The sequence below is a fragment of the Cnephaeus nilssonii genome, assembly GCF_951640355.1.
Source record: "Cnephaeus nilssonii genome assembly, chromosome: 18".
In the NCBI taxonomy this organism is placed as follows: Eukaryota; Metazoa; Chordata; class Mammalia; order Chiroptera; family Vespertilionidae; genus Cnephaeus; species Cnephaeus nilssonii.
This window is the reverse complement of record NC_137089.1, coordinates 25624144-25644696: the sequence shown is the minus strand read 5'-3', so window position 1 is coordinate 25644696 and position 20553 is coordinate 25624144. Positions and strand designations below refer to the sequence as shown.

At 39.2% G+C, this 20553-nt stretch overlaps 1 protein-coding gene across 7 annotated transcripts in view; it reads right to left on the bottom strand.

The window, feature by feature from the left end:
• The window catches only part of COLEC10 (collectin subfamily member 10), a 379304-nt gene that overhangs the window by 250366 nt on the left and 108385 nt on the right, over window positions 1-20553 (bottom strand). For all 7 annotated transcript variants that reach the window (XM_079796041.1, XM_079796040.1, XM_079796044.1 and 4 more), the window contains one exon: window positions 17515-17660. The gene's annotated coding sequence lies outside the window, so the exon portion shown is untranslated. The remainder of the gene's footprint in view (window positions 1-17514; window positions 17661-20553) is intronic.

Genomic DNA, 20553 nt, shown 5'->3' with positions numbered 1-20553 from the left:
AGTGACTATGCAGAGCAGAGTAGAGACCCATCTACTTACACAGGGTATGTGCATAAATGAAAATAAACCACGTATGTGTGTGTGTGTGTGTGTGTGTGTGTGTGTGTGTGTGTTCAATACCGAGAGTTCATGGTTAATTTCATGGCCTAGACACTACCCTGCCTAATAAACCTATTGTACAACTTTGCTGGAGATGAACACATGAAAATGAATGTGAAGCACATTGTAGGATAGGGGCCTTCTACACCTTTTTCAGTGTATGCACTTCTCTATTCCCTGTATGATGACAGAGTTTCAAGAACTGATTCCATGTATAGTGTTCTCTCCCCATTCCTTCCTGACTCTCAAAGTGTGTTCCCTAGACCACCATCAGCAGCATTATCTGGAAACCCGTCAGAAGTACAAATTCTCAGGCTCATCCCAGACCAATTAAATTAGGAATCTCTGGGCAAAGGGCCCAGCAATGTGTGTTTTAAAATCCCTTCCAGGTAATTCTGATTCACAGTAAATGTGAGAAGCACACTGCTCTAACTCATTTTCTTAATTGCTTAGACAATGTTCCTGCCATCCAAGCCAAAGCTGTGGGCTCATTTCATTATCTTTCTTGCTTCTGGTTGCCCCATATTACTCTTTATATTCCTCTATTCTACCCATTTTCATATTATAGTTTACAACTCCTAAAAATGTGTATTTGCTCGTAAACTATGCTCCTCTCTAGGGTAGGTGTTAACTAATTGTTATTTGTGCATACCCAAAGCCTTACATGGTTCAGACACATGATGAATACTAAACAAACTCTTTTAATTAATAAATATGCAGCACATGTTATCTGCCATAAATATTTATTTCTAGGCATATAAAAATTTGTCTATCTAACAGCAAAAGACAGACAACCATAAAAATAAATGCAATTCAGAGATGCAGATGCTATGACAAAATATTATTAGGAATAATTTCTTTGTGTCCGGCACTCTCCTCTGTGGTGCGCATGTGTCAATTTACTCAGTCCTCACAGTAATCCCATGAGGTACAAGTCTAAGAAAGGAACACTTTATTAAGGGAGAATATCTCTTTTGTGTAGTATTATTTCTAATGAGATCTTTGGTTGTACAAGGCAAGACCATAGCCCAGTCTGAGATAAGGAGGATAAAACAAAGGTAACTAAAGTGAAAGATAATGCAAAAGGTTGGTCTCCTTGGAGACTGATATTTTGATGACTGTCTTTTTTTTTAAATCTTCCATGCATAAACTGGGAATATAGAATAAACTGATATATGGTAAATGTTTTAAAAATCAATAAACTCTTTGCCCAAAGAGTAACTCTCTAAGGGTGAAACTTTAGACACTGGGAATAGGAAGGGAGGTATTGGGGTAAGACAATCAACCTGCTTTACCTTTAAGGTTATCTTCCTGTCCTTCCTCAAAAATATGGAAAACTTTTTTCCCATGTGGTACTTGAATTAACTTTTGCTTTATAACCTGGAAGTGTTGTTGAAAAGTAGTGGATTTTAATACTGTTAGAACACAAAAGAATTCTTTGGATTCCCTATTTTGAACTTATTTCTCAATAGGTTCATGACTGGTGTTTGAATTATTCACTCCTATTTACATTCAGCAATTCTCCCCAATGTGATCTGACCATCTCTGAAAGGCTTTATTACCAAGCAAGGAAAAATCCATAATATTGAGCATCTGAAATGATTTTGTAATTAGCATGACGTGATTTTCTATAATGTCCCATTACTTATAACTATGAAAAAAATTGGAAATAAATTGAACTCCAAGTGTTAAGTAGATCCCTTTTCAGCATGTGTGAGAGAAACTATGCACTACCCATTATGTTACATATATCAGAATGCCTATTGGCATCAGAAATGTGAAGTTAGGTACCTTTGAATTACGGAAATCCCAAAAATACAAAGCAAGCAGTGTGGTAGATTGTATAGGTTGTAGTGTATAAGCCCCATTCTTCACCTCTTCCTCTATCCATACCCTTTTTATGTAATTCTGTAGTTTGCTCCATGTAACAAAGTAGAGTAAATTTCCTTGCCCTCTGACTTTGTGTTTGGCTAAGAGGCTTGCTTTGGTCAATGGAGCAAAGCAATGGTGACAGTAGTCTTCAGTTCTGAGACTAGGCAATAAGAGAGAGGCCTTGTACGGTTCGGTTTGCTCTCTTGACCTCTGCCATCTCTGTAAGAAGAGCATGCCCAGACCACAGGTACCAGGAAGAAGATGGGAGACCCAAGGACGAGAGCCACAGCAGGTAGCTGCCTAACCAAGCTTCTTCTAAGTGAGCAAACACCCACCTCCACATAATGTGTGAGAAGTAAATGTTTATGGCTGATCACCTGGGGTGTTTGATGCTAGTATGCAGCATTACCATGACCACCACTGATTGACACAGGTGTCTATCTGTTTTTGTTCCAAGATAACTTCAAATGCAAACATGAAAGTTAGCAAATAATGATAACTGAGTTTTACCTTGAAATGTGCCAAAAATAGGAAAACTAGAAACAAGGAAAACAGAAACGAAGACTAAGAAATATAAATGGCTCCATGAATTGACTTTCATTTCAAAGAGAACAGAGAAGAACCCGGTTCTCTCAGTGAAACTCAGGGGCTCTGGCTTGACACTTTTAATTAAAAAGACATTAAAAAATTAACACAGAACTCTTCCCACTTTGCTCCAGGGCAGCTCATGAAAGATTGCCACTTCGCCATCAGAATGCATAATGTCTCTGTCCAGGCCCATCTGCATCCTTCTGCGGGAGAGAGTGTGAGTGTCGGCGCCTCCAGTGAGAAACTGTCCTGTGGAGGCTTAATTTCCTCAGCACTGATAATGTAAAAGCGATCTGGCAGAATAAATGAGTGGATGATTTCAAAACACACATTTTTGATCTTCTGCCATATTTCTGACAGAAATCATAACAGTCAAATATTTTTCACCACCAAGAAAGGAAAGAGGCCTATTTGAAAAGGTACAATCCTGTTTTTTTCTGAGATGCCGGGGGACATAACTTCTTGGGCAGTGCTACTAAAGCACTAATCTACATACAAATCACCAAGATATCATGTTAAACAAACAGCTCCCCCCCCCTTATTTATTGGGGGAGGTGTTTCCAGACCCCCAGTGGACACCTGAAACTGCAGATAGTACAGAACCCTCTATATACTGTTTTTTTTTTTTCCTATAAAAATATACCTATGATAAAGCTTAGTTTATAAATTAGGCACAATAAGAGATTCACAACAATACTTAATGATAATATAGAATAATTATAAAAATATACTGTAATAAAAGTCATGTGAATGTAGTAATAATAAGTAAAATATGGGTTATTTGAATGCAAGCCCTGTGATACCAGGACAGTCCATCTGATAACTGGGATGGCTACTCAGGGACTGATGGGTAGGTAATGTTTACATCACGGCTATGCTGGACCAAGGGATGATTCCCATCCTGGGCGGGATGGGGCAGGAGAGCTGCAGATTTTATCATGCTATTCAGAAGAAAGCACAATTTAAAACTTATGAATTGTTTATTCCTGGAAATTTCCATTTTATATTTTCGGACCTCAGTTGACCACAGGTAACTGAAATGGTGGGAAGCGAAAGCTCAGATAAAGGACTACAGCAGATTCTGATGCAGTGGGGGAAGGAAGGAGTTCAAAGACTGAATTTCTTGTGTGTGGCTGGTGCTGCTGGTCCAGATATCTCTAGAGGATTATTCTTTATCGACAAGGAATCACTATGAAATGAAGTTATCCTAAACCTTAGAAATGATGTTAAGTAGTAGGAGAGAGTATAGAGTAATAGAAGAAAGAGTTCAGAGTCAAACTAACTGGTTAAGCAAGGGACTCAAATTACGCCCATTCATCAATGTGTTGTATGTTTTTAGGCACATATAATTCGGCCTCCATTTTTTGGCAATAAAATGGCAATAAGCATGGTGGAAAATGATTTAATCTACAGAAAATCTTGCTAAATGGTTGTCAGTCAATAATGTGAGTTCCCATTTTTAATATAGTTAAATTTCAAATAACCATAATATCACTTTTCCTAATTAACTGTCTGACATCATATGTTTGGAAAGGAGTTTATTCTTATTCTGTTTCATATTTGTCTGTTTATTTTGTGACAAAATGCTTTAATCATAAAGAACATGGAGAAAAGACTTTCTGAGATATCTGAGATGTTTAAATGCTATCCATTTGATAAAATATTTTATTGATAGCACATTCTTTGCTAAAAACTGTGATAAGTGCTTTGAAGTATACTAAAGACAAGATTTCACACCCTGAAGGAAGCTAAATTCTAGAAAGGTTAAGATTGGACTATGTTTGAATGGTGTTACCTTCCTCTTTAATCTGTTTAAGACTCCCCAGTATTCTAAGACCGAATATATTATATTAGTATTGTCCCTGTGTTTTTAAGAGGTATTAGGTTTGTAGGATCAATTTTTTCCCCACAGAAAGACATTACCAAAGCTGCCTTGATCAGCTACTCTGTTGTATAGAAAAGGTGAAGTAATCTTCATGCCTTTCAAACTGGATTCATCCATATTTAAGCAGTCCCAAATGTAAGTCACTGGTAAAATATCTTTTGAAACCAATAGGACAAAATGAAGGCAAATTTTATCACTAAACAATTCTTAGTGTATATTTCTTAATGGAAAAATGTTGAACTAATGGATTCTTGGAAGTAACTTCTTAGTTCTTGAACCTTGGGCAGATCATTTAACATCAGTAACCCTCACAGCCCTCATCTGTACAGTAAAATTAAGTATATCTACTTTATATAATTTAGAAGGAACATAATAATTTTCCAATAAATGATGGCAATTACTTGTTATTCCTTGGTCACTTTTCTTACCCTTTTCATTTAAGGTAGCAGGTACCTTGAGGCAACAAAAGTTAGAAAAATTGGTTCAGAGAGTTTTACTTTGCAGTCTCCCATGTAAAACACAGAGATGAATGTGGGGCTTTATTGACCTGGAACTTTTTATTAAATTCAATCATTATTCTTTTGCTTATCAGCAGCACACTCTCATTGTGGACCCCCTACTTCCTCACAGAGATCTTATATCCCAGCTAAACTATATATCCACTTTGTTGTTACAAAGAATCTTTGCACCCAGAATTGGAAAACCCCCACCTACATTCTGTCCCCACCCCTAACCTGTGCCAGCAGCTGCCAGAACTGGTAAGGTGCCCAAGAGGTCCTTGACTAATAACAAAGCCTGAAGCTATGAAAAACTCACATGTTGGAAGGCTTCTCAGGAAATGAATTGCAGAGATGTGAAACCTAGGCTCAGGGATGGGATATTATTTTCAGCTATGAATGCCAATCTTGGGCTTCTCTAAGTTAGCAGAGTTTATAATTCAATTATGAACACTCATATTATATATCTACAGACTTGTAACTGGATTAAACCAAAGGATAGCCAACCCATGCATCACCTTCTAATATTGGTATGAAAAGGTCCAAGAGAATGTGGGAATTTGAGAATATTTATGTTTCTGTAATAGTTGCTTTTCTTAATGGGTGTGATTTAGATTCCTAGTGTAGCCAACTGCCTTCATTTATTGAGCACCTACGGAGTTCTACAAACATACTTATCTTATTTTGACCCTTAAAATAACATGAAGTAACTACAGTTTTATCATCCCAATTTACAGATGAGGAAACCGAGACTGAGAGTGGCTAAGTATAATTTGCCAACATCAGAGAACTGCAAAGTGGTAGAGCTGGGATTTATAGAGCCTTTCTGACTTCAGGACCAGTATTAATCCCAACATATAAAATTGTTTATATATTATAACACCAATGTATTAAGAGAGGTCCCCCTTTTCCACTAGAAAGTGAACTTTGGAATTGGTGAAATAGGGAAAAATCAAATAAATGTCAACTTCCAGGCCAGCTGTAATCACCATGATAGCTTCTCATTTCAGATCTTTCATGAAAATTGCACATAAAACATTTGGCTTATTTTAGTTTCCCATACTATTCATATATACTTATTCAATGTATAGGGAAAATGGTGAACTAATGAGCAACAGAATATCAAGATGCTTGAAATCAAGGAAGATGGCTGGAGAGTGGAGATTTTGGAGAAGATTCAGAAAGTAAGGGACAATTGAGGAATGGATGACTCCAGTAGGTCGATACATTCATGAAAGAAATTGCTACATGAAGAAAATTCATTCTATTAGCAACAGACAATAAATCCCTCACTTCAAGAGATCTGCTTTGCTGGGAAATATTTCCTTAAAATCCCTTCAGGGCAGGATTGGGAAGGGAATGTGTAGAGGTGAAAGCCAGAGGAAGGGAAGATGCTACCCCAAGAGATAAGGAGCAAGAATGTGGCAGATGGAAGAAAAACAAGAACCCACAGATGGAGCTTGAAGACAGGAAAAATGTTGGATGGGGAATGTACAGAATGAGATGGAATGTGCTTTCTGAGGTGACCACAGGCCGTTATCTCAAGGCTTTTCGGTAGAGACTGCCAAAAGTACTGAACCTAAGGAAGAGGCAGATCCTTGTCACAACTGATGACACTGGCCAAGAGAACATCGACTTTGAGTCACCTGTAGCTATCTTCCAGCACCACAAGAGCAAAGGATTCAGACTATACCTGGGGTGGGTGGAATTAGATCTTTGATTCCTCTGAAATGGTCAGTGCTTAAACCTCTCACATGGCCCATGCCTTATACTGTCTTGATCACATGGTCTGTCCTCATCGTATAGCTTCTGTTGGGTGATAAAATAAATGCACTGTGGCAAGATTCACTTTAGAATTATCTTTGTAGACCATTTGATATCTAGCAGATAAAGTGCTTGAGACATTTTATATTGACAAATAATAAGATAATATTCGAGTATATTTGGAGTCTAGATTGCACTTCACACCTATGTGTCTTCTCTGAATCTTAGTTTCTCCAAGTGTGAAATTGAAATGATAATATCTACTTCACAGGGCTGGTGTAAAGATGAAAAAGGATAATCTTTGTATGTATGTATGTATGTATGTATGTATGTATGTATGTAATGCACACAAAGCATTTGGAACAGTACATGGAATGTGAAAAGTATGCAAATCATAGATGTTGCTGGTATGTTTGTTATAAATATTTATAAAGATATGTTGACTGTGATCTGAAGTCCAATTCCATAGATTGGAAATCAAGAGCTCTCATAACATTCCTGCCAGTCCCCAACATTGGTTTTCTTTGAGCTCTGCCTCCTCATTCCTACACCCAAGCTTGCTACCATTCAAAATTAATGAGTATAAAATAGAGTCCTTTCACAACTTCTCTCATTAACTACCTCTTCCTGTCTTCTCACACACATACACTAGCATTTATGTATATTTGAGAAAATTCAGTATTTGAGGGTTATGAGGGGTATCACCTTGCATATCATGTAGCATCCTCATACCATCATTTAGTCCCATCCCCTCTCTTCCTCTTTCTTATTTTCCTCTACCCTCTCTCTGAAGAATGGCAAGAAAATCTGTTCCCTTACATAGTACAGAGCAGTAAAGCTCATATTTAGGTCTAATGGGTCTGGCCTTCCATTCTAAGTGCCTTTCCCCACAAATATAGCTGTGTTCCTCTATGGAATCCTGGTGAATAAAACATTCTCCACATTCTTATATGTTATTACTACATAATAAAGAACTCCCTGATGGTGAGTTTCACTAAGCCTAGAATAGGCTTGCCAGGGCAGCTACTGAGATTTTTCCCTTCTCTCGGGTTCTTCACCAGTTGATACATATTAATGTGTATGTGCAGAAGGGAGCCTGAGATGCTCTATTTTCCAGCCGGTCTAATAATATACGATCTTGCCTTTATAAGAGGGGTCTTGCATAAATGATCTCAGATAGAAGAAGTTGGATTCACCTAAGCTCTGACAACATCAGATACCTAATTAATGGCAAAGACAAGAAATGGGGTTGTCTGACCCCTAGTTCTGTGTTCCTCCCACTATACGTATATTACATTATACCCAATGCCCTACATCAACCAAACCTCTGCAGAACTCTTGATTACAGACCAGGAAGTGCCTTCCTTCCTGTTCAAGGTTGACCTCAAACTTTGAAGTCATTTATTTCTTTTTAGTTCTTAAAAAAAAAAAGGCATGCTGTGTTTTTTTTTAAATGATGCAGTGTTTGGAAACATCCTCATGAAAGTTCTTTCCTTTTTTCAAAAATAAATCTCAGAGTCTGGTTTTGTTTGTTTGTTTGCTTATTCTTGGTGAGGTTGCTCTTCAAAAGAACCCGATGCACTTGGGTTGTGCAGCCATCTGCCACTACATGCTCACGTACTGCGGTTAAAAAAATCTGGCTACCCTGCCTTTGATATAGAAGAACCACATGGAGTTGAGTCATATGCTGTGGAGAGAACACAGCTAATTATGGCATGTGCTGGGCCCGGAGAAGATGTTAACTGCTACATAATTACTACTGCAATCCAAGGGGACAGAGTCATGAAAATCCAGTTAATATAAAGAAGTCAACATAAAAATTCTCTCAATTCTAAGCCACAAACTACTGAAATATAGTCCCATTCTTGAACTTTTACTCCCATAAATGTCTAAATTTAAGATCTGGCTTTTCATCAGGGATGTCCATGATCTTGAAGTACTTTTTGTCATTAAATAAAATGGTGTTTTAACAATGCAGGGTTTTGATTATTTAAATGAAGATGAAAGGATGTAGCACTAGCCCAGGATACACAAGACCTTGGTTCTATCCTTATCTCTCTAATTAAAAGGTCAGGAGACGTTGTACCAGTCACTTAGTTTAGGGAGGAGAGGTAGGCTGGAGGAAGGTTAGTTGGAGGAAGGTTGGTTGAGAGAATGTCTAAAGTTTCCCCTCCTGACAAATAGAAATAGTTCATGTCAAAAAAGTTGACCATCAAATTCATGTCTATAAGTATTTGTAATTCAAAGATGAATAAACAGTCTATTTTTATATAATATTTGCAATGTTATTACACTTTTTCTGACTGTCCCATAATTTAGGAAGTTCATCTATCCTATATAATAAAGAGGGAATATACTAATTGACCCTCACAGCCAATAAGGAGGGAATATGTTAATTGACTGTCCCACCCTCAAAGATGACAGTGCCCACAGCCACAAGATGGTGGCACCCAATCCTCTCAACCCCGCAGCCGCCCAGGGCCGGCCCGAGGTGCAGGCAAGCCTCGGATGGTGGCTGCCCAGCCACCCAGGGCCGGTCCAAGGCACAGGCAAGCCTCAGATGGTGGTTGCCCAGCCTCCCAGGGCCACCAGAGAATCAGGTAACCAGGGCTGGCTGAGGCTTGCACTGCCAGCAGTGGCAGCAGCAGAGGTATGATGGGGGCGTCGCCTTCCCTGATCACCAGGTCGCCTCCCGCCCCTGAGGGCCACTGGACTGTGAGAGGGGGCAGGTCTGGCTGAGGGACCCCCCTCCAGTACATGAATTTTCATGCACCGGGCTTCTAGTATATATATAAAAGGCTAAGTGTCCATCTGTCTGATCGGTAGCTATGATGCACACTGACCACCAGGGGGCAGACACTTAATGCAGGAGCTGTCATGATGTGCACTGGCCATTTAAAAATAAATGGCACCACGGACCTGGTGCCAACAAAACAACACTTGGCTTCCCCCAAGTGGGACACAGGCCCTGCCATCACCCCAGAGCAACACCCCACCAAATTGCAGGCAATGCTGCCAAGACCCCATGGCACAAAATGCAGCCCACAGCCCAGCCCTGCCCAGAAATGGTCACTGTGGGCTCCGGGTAATGACATCACATAGTAACGTCCGCTTCCTCTCCCTAGCGACTAGCCTCCTTGGAGTCTCTTCAGCCCAGGAACCTGACTTGCTTTATAGCCAGGTGAAAACATTTTACAGTTTAACCAAATGTTTGTGAAGCATTTTCATGTGCCTCATCTTATTTGATCCTCACAGAAGTCCTGAAGCAGGTAGAGAGGAAAATCGGTAGAATCATATTTTCTTTTCATTAGCTGGAAAACAGAGATTTAGAGAGTTTAGAAACTTGACCCTACTGAAAAAAAGTAAGAAATGGTGGACCTTGAAAATGACTTCAGGTTTTTCTCACTTTGCCGAATATAATTAAAAACTGCTACAGTTAAGTATTTTATCCTTTGTTCTGCCTGCATGATCTACAATAATAATCTGCTTCATGTTGATATTTACTGCTCTGTTGCTGACAATTACCTGAAAGAGAAGTTGGGGTGCTTTACAAAGCTGGAAAAAGTTTAGCTAAATCAGAAAGCAGGTCTAATTAAGCAAGTTTATTCTCTATATATAAAAGGCTAAGTTGACTCGCACATGTGCAATACATATAAAGCTCTCACTGGCGCCAATTGCCTGCGTGTGTTTCGATCTGTCATAGTGGATCATGAATTTGGTTGATAATTCTATTATGGAGAAAGGGTAAATAGTGATATCAAAACATTTCTTCAAATTAATTTCCTTTCAATGGGCACAAATCCATGCACTGGAATGCTAGTGATGGTAATAAAAACCTTACGCATTGGCTCAGACAGTGTGGCTCAAGGGTTGAGCGTTGAACTATGAACCAGGAGGTCATGGTTCAATTCCCAGTCAGGGCACATGCCCAGGTTTTGGGCTCAACCTCCAGTAGGGGCATGCAGGACACAGCCAATCAATGATTCTCTCTCATCATTGATGTTTCTATCTCTCTCTCCCTCTCCCTTCCTCTCTGAAATCAATAAAAATATATTTAAAACAACAACAATAAAAAAAAACCCTTACCCTTTGACCATTTTCTGTATTTATAAAACAATTTCAACTGACCAAGCAAAGTAACTTATCTAGCTTAGTGGATTAAGAACTTGAATGGTGGAAAAGCAGAAATAAAACTTTCACTAGCAATATCTCATGGCCACATTCAATGATGCCTAGAATATGTTCTGCAACATTCTATTTGTAGGATATGAGGCTACAGGCTGAAATCAAATAAAGGAGCAGAGGAACCTAAAATAACTATTATAATAGTCAGTGTATTTTACAGACATATTGTGTGTACGTGTAAATATGTAGCCCTTTCATTCTAGGATAGCATATTGTGACCTAGTGGTGATTCTTAACCTGGTATTTGAGCCATAATCTTCTAAGGGACCCATTTGATACCAGAAAGTTCTCATTCAGTGACTATGGGTGATACCTTTGTTTGTTTGTTTTTAAATAATGGTTTTATTATTATACTAGAGGCCCAGTGCATGATTGAATCATGCACGTTTAGGGGAGGGGAGCTGGGTGCCTGTCCGCTGGTGCACCAGGCCTTTCAGAAGCCTCCGGCGGGGCGGAGGCTTCTGAAAGGCCTGGTGCACGAGGGATATGACATTTCTTAGCCCCTCCAGCAGTGGACCTTCGTTTTTTCCTCCAGGAGTGTGGTGGAAAAACCCTAGATCACCTTCTTGGATTCTTATAACCCAAGTTACCAAGAACACTGCAAGTGGTGGTGTACAGGGAGCTTAGCCAATGAGCTGTCAGAAAAGGTGTTTATGCTTGAACTATTTTGGCTCAGTGGATAGAGCGTCAGCCTGCAGACTGGAGGGTCCTAGGTTTGATTCCTGTTAAGGGCATGTACCTTGTTTGGGGGTACATCCCCAGTGGGAAGTGTGCAGGAGGCAGCTGATCGATGTTTCTCTCTCATCGATGTTTCTGACTGTCTATCCCTCTCCACTCTTCACTGTGAAAAAATCAATAAAATATATTTTTAAAAAAACCAAGTGTTTCCTCTGTAGCTCATGCACAGAGGACCCCACGTATTGTGTCCTGAGACCCAGGCTGCTCAGCGCCTGCCTATGCAAATTAACCCTCCATCTTTGTTGGGTTTATTTGCATAGTCACTCCTGATTGGCTGATGAGTATAGTGGAGGTATGGTCAATTTACATGTTTCTCTTTTATTATATAGGATAATTTACATACTATATAATTCACTCTTTTAAAGTATACAATTCAGTGACTTTCAGTACATTCACAAAGTTATGCAACCATCACTACTGTCTAATTTCAGAACATTTTAATCATCCCACTCTCCCCCCAAAACACACACACACAAAAAAAAACAACAAAAAAAAAAACACACAAACACACACACCCACAAAAAAAAACAACTCTGCTATCTCAGAACCATTAGTAGCAATACCTAATTCCTCCTTCCCCCAGCCCCTGGCAACCATGTTTTTGTGTCTCAAGGGACATCCATAAAGAAGAACATGGTCTCTTATCAAATCTACTAATTACTTAATTCTTGAGGCTCCAGAAAAGTCTCATACAACTAAGAGCTATTAGAGTTCCCATTTACATGGGTTAGGAGATATTTGTTGGGTTCAGGAAAATGCAAACTAGACTAGATAAACAGTAGAATTATGACACCACCTGGGATTACAGTTTGCTTTTTTTCTTGGACCAATTCCTGAGAGCTTTCAGGGAGTTCACTAAGAGAGGTTTTCCTTGAAAGACCTATGTGCTACCAACGCAACAGGAACATGATGTCCAGGAGTTCTTAAAAAAACACCCTGAGCTGACCTGTTAATGACGGACCCAGCATCTGCCTGGACCTGCTAGAGTCACGTGCGAGACACTAAAGTTTAGCAGTGGTTCTCAACCTTTCTAATGCCGCGACCCTTTAATACAGTTCCTCATGTTGTGGTGACCCCCAACCATAAAATTATTTTCATTGCTACTTCATAACTGTAATTTTGCTACTGTTAATGAATTGTAAAGTAAATATCTGTGTTTTCCAATGGTCTTAGGCTCTACAGCAATGGTTTTCAACCTGTGGGTCGCGACCCACAGGTTGAGAACCACTAGCAGGGTCACCTAAAGCATTAATGAGAAAGTCAAGGATCCACCACTTTCTGGAGCTTCAGCCGAGGACCAAGTTTCTTGAGGGGCTGCTATCAGTTGGAAGCCACTCTTCTAGGGAGACCCCATTGAGAGAAACTTCTGGAAACGGCAGAACGTTTTCAGGCCAGTAGCACAATATTGTCCAACATGAGCCAACAGCTCACCTTTACGAAGAAGCCAGAGATGGTTGATGTTTCAGTCAGGATTGAAGTCAAAAATCCAGTCACAGCATATTAACCAAATAAGAGTCTATTTTTCTCTTATGTAATAAGGTATAAAGGAGGGTAGTGCAGAGCTGAGAGCTGCTCATGAAAATCCTCAAATACCAAGACTCTTTCTCTCTCTTAACTGCTTGTAGGTATTGTCCTTTGTGTTTCCCTCATCTTTCTGCCTACAACTCAGGTGAAGGTAGAATGACCTTCTCACAACCATGAGAATGATAGTGGCACAGTCTGAACCAAAAGCTCTATCCAGCAGACTTCCCCTTATATTTCATTGTCCTAAAACAGGCAAGGCTTTGCTAAAAGGAATTCTGTAGAGAAAATTAGAAAGTTGTTGCTTCTCCAATAAAAACCAGATTGCATTAATCGGAAGCAGAGAGAACCAATATGCAGGAAACTAACAGTGCCTGTCATCATCCGTCTTTTTATACACCCCCATAGCTAGCTGTCAGCACAAAACCTGATCTAAAATTCATGGATTTTTTGTTAGGGTACAAGAAATTACTGACTAGTGCTAATTCCAGGTCAAAGCTTCCAGTTCTTTTCTATGTTACTCTATGAGGTTGCAACTCAGAAGGAAAGAAAACGTGTACAGGTTTGACACTGTAGGTTTTTAAGATTAGCAACTTTCCTCAGACATGTATGAGGCCACAGTAATTATAATGCTTTACATATAGAATTCCCCATATCCTCCAAAGTGTGAATGGGATGGGTTTGAAAAATGAAGTTATTGTACTTCCAAAGCTTGGCAAACTAATCTTAACTATAGAGCACCTTACAAGCAACCATACAAAGCTAGTATCAGGTTTCCTAAGAGAAGATCAGTGTGAACAAGAAGCTCCAACCAATTATCTTCCTTAAAGTGTTTAAAGAGTGATGGAAAACAGAGAATATTGAGGACTTTCCAAAGAACTCAGTGTCTCATCCACAGGCACTGGGGTGCAAAGGGACATCTGGCTTATGAAGAAGGGACTCTGCAGCATATGCCTTGGCCCCAGGAGGAGAAAGTGACGCTCTAGTAGAGGCTTAGGTGGATCCCCCAAAAGTCAGATGTTGAAGTCCTACCCTCATATCTCAGAATGTGACCTTATTTGGAAGTAGGGTCACAGCACATACAATTAGTTAAAGTGAGGCCGAACTGGAGTAGGGTGCGGCCATAATCAAATATGACTGGTATCCCCATAAAAAGGGGAAATTTTTACATAGACAGGCACAGCAAGAGTGGCATGTGAAGATGAAGGTAGAGATCATGGTGATGCTTATACAAGCCATGACACTCCACAGAGTGTTAGCAAACCACCAAAAGCTAGGAGAGAGGATCGAACTGTCTCTCACCGTTCTCAGAAATCAATACCTTGATCTTGGTTTAGTTCTAGCACCTCAAACCATGGGAGAAGATATGTATCTGTTGTTTAAGCTACCAAGCTTGTGGTACTTTAGTACCACAGCCCTAGCAAATGAATAGATTCCCTAAAGAAAGGTGGTGCTGGTTGGCTTTGCCTTTTTTTCACCTAGAGAACAGATCTAAACACAGACCAAAGCAAACAGTGCTTTTCCATGGTGTCTTCACCATGCACTTTACCTACTCTGATGGTTTAGCAGTGCTACTAAGTTAACCTACAAAATGAGTAAGGCGGAATTTTAATTTTATACTTCCAAACTCTAATATTCAGTAATTATTTTTCATATTCCTTTAGGTATGTATGTATGCGTGTTTAATAAACATGTTATTTTAAACAAAATGAATCATATTATATATGCTGTTCTACAGAGTAAGTCAGCTCTGTTCAGTAATATATCTTAAACCTTTACTACCATTACATATTATAAATAATTTCTCATTGTTTTAAAGTATTTATAATGTAATGTCCCAATGATATACAAAACAAAACAAAACAAAAAAAACCAACCTATTTACCTAGGCTGTTTAAACATTTAGATTGCTTGCAATTTGTAAGAATCACAATGGTAAATCACAATACGTAAAAACTACACTTTGGAGAATGGTACCTATTTTCTCCAATCTTTTGAAAATAAGTTAAGGCATTGTTGGAAGGAAGGAAAGAAAAGTAAGGAAAGAAAGAGTTTAAAGTTTGTTAACTTATCTAATAATTTGGTGTGCATAATGTCAAATAATATATTTTAAAAACCTTATGTGTAATTTTGTCTGTAATTTTCCTGGGTGAGAATTCACTGAATTTGGTGGCACTCTTGGAGTTTGCATAACCTCAGATAAAAGCTACACAATCCAATAAAATTGGTAGTCATTAAAAATATGATGAATCAAATCTAATGAATTTAGTCCCAAGTTTCAAATTCTATACAAAAAGTGTACCAAATCAAAACATAAAGATATAGTTATTAAAACATTGTGGTGATTATGTCAGGAATAGACACATAAATTGGAACAGAATATAAAAGTCTCAAAGTGAACATATGTAAGAATTTATTAAGTGATAAAGGTGACACTTCAACTTGGAAGTAAAATTATGTGCTACTCAAAATGCAGTTGGAAAAATTAGATATCTACTTGTAGAGAATAAGCGATATATTTTACTTTGTACTCAAACGAAAGACTCAAATGTATAAAAAAAACTTTGAAATTATTAGAAGGAAACAGATGCTAGTAAGAAAAATTATGACTAAATTATGAACATAAAGCACTAGAAAAAACTATAGGATATACATATATTTCCCATACATATGAGAAAGTCTTCCTAAGCAACACACAAAACTCAAAGGACATAAATACAACAATTGGTAGAATTTACTACCTAAGTCATTCAATTAAGATACTTTGAAAGATATCATTACGATCTTCAGAAAACAAGGAACAGTGGGAGAAAAATCTTTATTTGAAAAGTCAATACTTGATATTAAAAGTTCTTACAAATTTTTAAGAATAGAGTAATAAACCACTAGAAAAATGCACAAAAGATTTGGACAGTTCAAAAATACAAGAAAGCAAATCACCACTTGAAAAGATACTCAACCTGTAGTAATTGAAGAATTTGGAATAATTGAAACAACACTAAGATACCCATCAAATTTACACAAATTCTACCATTGGGAAAAGTGTGGGTGCAGGAAAATGAACACTTTCATACACGCTATGTAGGAGAGCAAACAGAACCTTATTGCAGTGTAATTTCATAATGTGCATCAAATTCAAGTGCGTTTATACTTTGGCCTAGCAGTCTCACCTTGCAGTTTCTCTCCCATAGACTACTCACTTCTGCTTAAAGATAATTTCGCATGGGTGTTACAGCAGCATTACTTTCATTGTTGCCTGTATGACACATGCCAACTACCTAAACACATAAAATGGGCGACAAGATAACTAGAGGGCTCAGGAGGGCAAAAATACCCAGGAGAAACCTTGCTTGAGTAGATGCTTTACTATCCAGTTTACTACTAAAAAGGCTGGAGGAGGTGTATGAGAAGGGACAACATTTTTCCAGACACTCCCTCATTTCCAAGAAAGACCCAAATTCTGTATACTGAACATTCATAGTCATGCTTCTATTTTGTACTTTAATTTGTGCTTCTTTTCCATTTAAAATCAAGACAATACTTCAGAAAACTTAAAAGAAAAAGCTATCACATCTGTGCTTTCTAGTACTGATGTCAAAAGCCAAAATGAATACTGACTACACACTGAAAAATACACACTGAATACTGACTACACATCTTCAGCTGAAAACACACTCTTTTGGAACAGAATACAAAGTCACATATTCGCTAAACTTGAGGGTAGAGCTATCATCAAGGAAACGATGTTCTTTTGGCCATGGGCAGAATTATATCCTCACCAATAGATGACTATAATAATCTTTTCTCTGCTGTTTGTTAAAGGTCCATGAGTTGTAACTTCTACAGCCATGTTTATCTACCTAATTATATAGTGCAACCTGTGTTTGGAAAGCTAGTTTTGTTTTATTATAGTTTTCCACAGACAAAACAAAAATCTTGGTTTAAACTTTTCCATTGAACAAAAAACGACTACTGTTTTCCTATTCAATTGATACCGATATTGGATTTAAACACTGATATGATGATAGTGATGCCTGTCTGGCTGAGCAGAGAATAAGAGATCTTAGGCTTAGAAATATCACCACATCCCCTCTTCCAAATGAGTTCATCAGGAGGATATGAAAGTCAGTTTCTTAGGTCAATGGGAAGATACCATTCTCAGGCCTTCTAATCACACACCTGCTCCCAACCATTACTCACACTAAAGTCTGTCTCATTTGACTCATTCTTTCTCCCCAAAGGAACACTGTTACCCCAGGATGGCACAGTAGCTTCCCTTTCTCACAGTTAGCACCCCCAACAGAGCTTCTGGATCCCCAGCATGGTATACTCCTAGAGTTGCTTGCAAAGAGGATCTCCACTTACCAGTGTGAGGAAGACTGGATATCCAGGAGCGTAGTGATTAAGGATTGCCATGTCAAGTTGGACTACCGAAGGAAATCCCAACTCTGCCACTTAACTTGCATGTCCTGGAGCATAGACTTAACCTCCCTCAGCATCAGTGTCTTTACCTGTAAAATGGGAATAAAAAAAGTACTTATGTAATCGGAAAATCAGTGGGTCTGTGCTGCCTGTCACTACCTGAGCCAATTAAGCAGAGACAGGGGTGAATCATATATGAGAGTTTATTCTAATACGGCTGGCAGTATGGGAGAGCAGCAGGTCATCCACAAAAATCTGCTCTACCTCTCCCGATAAGCCAGCTGCTTATATTGGGTAGAAGGACAAAGATTATATGGGGAAGTAGGCAAAAGGTTATACCAAATGGGCAGTTAACAGGTAATGCAGGCTGGAGATTTGCAAAGGCCTGCGGGTATGCAAAGGGCTGGGGGTTTTCAAAGGGTTGGCGGCTCTGGTTTCTGCAACGAAGTTGTTCATCTTTTCTTGATAATAGCATCAGCTCCCTGATGGGGAGGATGGGCTGCTCCCAAATCCCATGTCCAACTCCCAGCCAGGTTAGTTAGAATGTGCTTTCTTTAATCAGAACAAAACAATCGCGGTTAACAGTATAATTAAGATTTCTTACAATTATAGATGGTCTCCAATATTCTATTTCTGCCCCTATCATTTACAGGGTCAGCAAGATTATTAAATAGACTAGTGGTATCTGGTACATAAAAAGTACCAAAAAATATCAGTTTTCATTCCTAGCATTCTCATTATCTACCTGCACACCCCTGCCTTAGCCAGGCTTACTCAGTAGAACACGTTACACAAATCCCCACAAGGCCAAGGTTTCCTTAGGCCACGGTCAAGTACCACACTGAAGGCAACTCCACCAACAGAGAGGTGAGCTGGACAAGTTCCACCCAGAGACCCAGCCATGCCTGCACCCCCCTCCCCCTTCCCCCCAGCTTCTATTTCATTTTCTCGGGACTCAGATAAAAAAGGCGAAAGTCCCACGGTTCTATGCCACTGCGTATACACCTTCCTTCTAAAACCAGGCCCTCTGCAGTCTTCATTGTGCAGATATGTTTCCCTTGGTAGACTGTGAACTTGAAGGAGGAAACAAAGTTTTCTTCTTTGTATTTCTTTGAGTGACTTGTCTCGTACTGTGTCTGGGGAAGAGTTGAGGCTAACTAAAGAATGAATGAATAGTAGTGATATTTGTAAGCAAAACAATGGGACCAGCCTAAGGTAAAAGGGAATTTGCCTCATTATTTCCCAACTCCCTTTGTTTCCATCTGTGAGAGATGTTCCTCCCCTTGGTTGTCACTGATTTTCAGAATGCCTCAGCTTGTCTTCACCCAGGCTTTGGACTCCTTCCCCCCATCTCTCTGTATCACAAACACCTCTCTGCCTCCCTCCCTCTCTCTCTTTCCCCCTCCCCGCCCCCATGTGGCAATCTGGTGTGAATGCATTAATCAACCAGGTAAGCAGCCATAAACAAAGTACTAATCAAAGTACTAATAAGTCAAGGTAACAGAAAATCAAAAAATGTCATCCAAGGAAAGCCATTCTGCAAAGACCCTAATATGGGTCATTATAATGGGACAATGCCTAGTTCTCTATCAGACAGGAAGACACCTATTTGTTCATCCTTTCCCCTTGGTATCCCCTGAAAGGGCTCTGAGAAATGCTGTTGTGTATGGAGGATCTGAATAAGTCTAGGCGGCTGCTGCTGTACTAACTCTATCTTCTCTCTTTGTTTTTTCCAGAGTCACCCTTGAAAGAATCTCAGTTCATGCAGAAGACACTCTTTGAAGAACGGTTTCAGAGAAACTAGAGATAGCAGAGGGGTTATCTAGTTCCTCCTCAGAGGCCAGCAGCAGCACTGTTACAAACACAATCAAGGTTGTGATTTCTTTGGATGACCACATGTAACCCCTGGAGACAGCCAGTGAGTAAACATGACCAAAGGCCGGTACTTTCCCTCTCAGTTGAAACTCCCAGCTAAATGAATCACAGTAGTTCTGTGAGAAAATGAGGGGAAAACCCACCAATAACTAACTGGTCAAGAAACGCTCAAGTATAACTGAAGAAATAACTGGGAGGAGACGCAGAAAGCCTAACAAATCAATTGCTTTTCCGATGGCATCTCCTATGCACATCCAGGCACCTAACAGTTGCCTGGATTGGAGCATGGATTACACTATAACGATTACTCTATTTGATGAGTGTACACACTCTCTGAGGACAAATCTCCCATGGCATAGCAGTAACAGTGGATTTGGTGAGTCATAGTGCCTGGGTTTGAGCACAGTGTTTGCTACTTCTATGTCTATAAATTCTGTCTAGTTATTCCATCTCTCCAGTCTTCATTTTCATTTTTTTCATTATTTACCTCATAAGATTATTGTTGGTGTTGTATGTGCTAAATCATCCATCTAAAAAAACTCCAAGTCCAGGCTCAGGTACATATTATCACTCAATCTTTACCAACTGTGACCATTTCTGTCCTCCAACTACAGAGCCCAGTGCACAAAAAATTCTCAAGTTCGATATGATTTTAAAAAATAAATCTCAAGAGTTGTCCCATGGAGCTGCTACTTTGGTGAATAAATTAGTCTAAACCAGTGGTCGGCAAACCACGGCTCACGAGCCACATGTGGCTCTTTGGCCCCTTGAGTGTGGCTCTTCCACAAAATACCATGGCCTGGGCAAGTCTATATTGAAGAAGTGGCATTAGAAGAAGTTTAAGTTTAAAAAATTTGGCTCTCAAAAGAAATTTCAATCATTGTACTGTTGATATTTGGCTCTGTTGACTAATGAGTTTGCCGACCAATGGTCTAGACAATTATATCATTATATCATATCTCTGCTTACCTTGTTAAACAATTACATCTTTTATTCATTCAGTGACACTGTATTAAATCTTGTGGCAACTGCATACGGAAAATAGGAACTTAGAATATGTCAAGGGAGTAACTCACTTATTCAACAAACATATTTAAAACAGATACA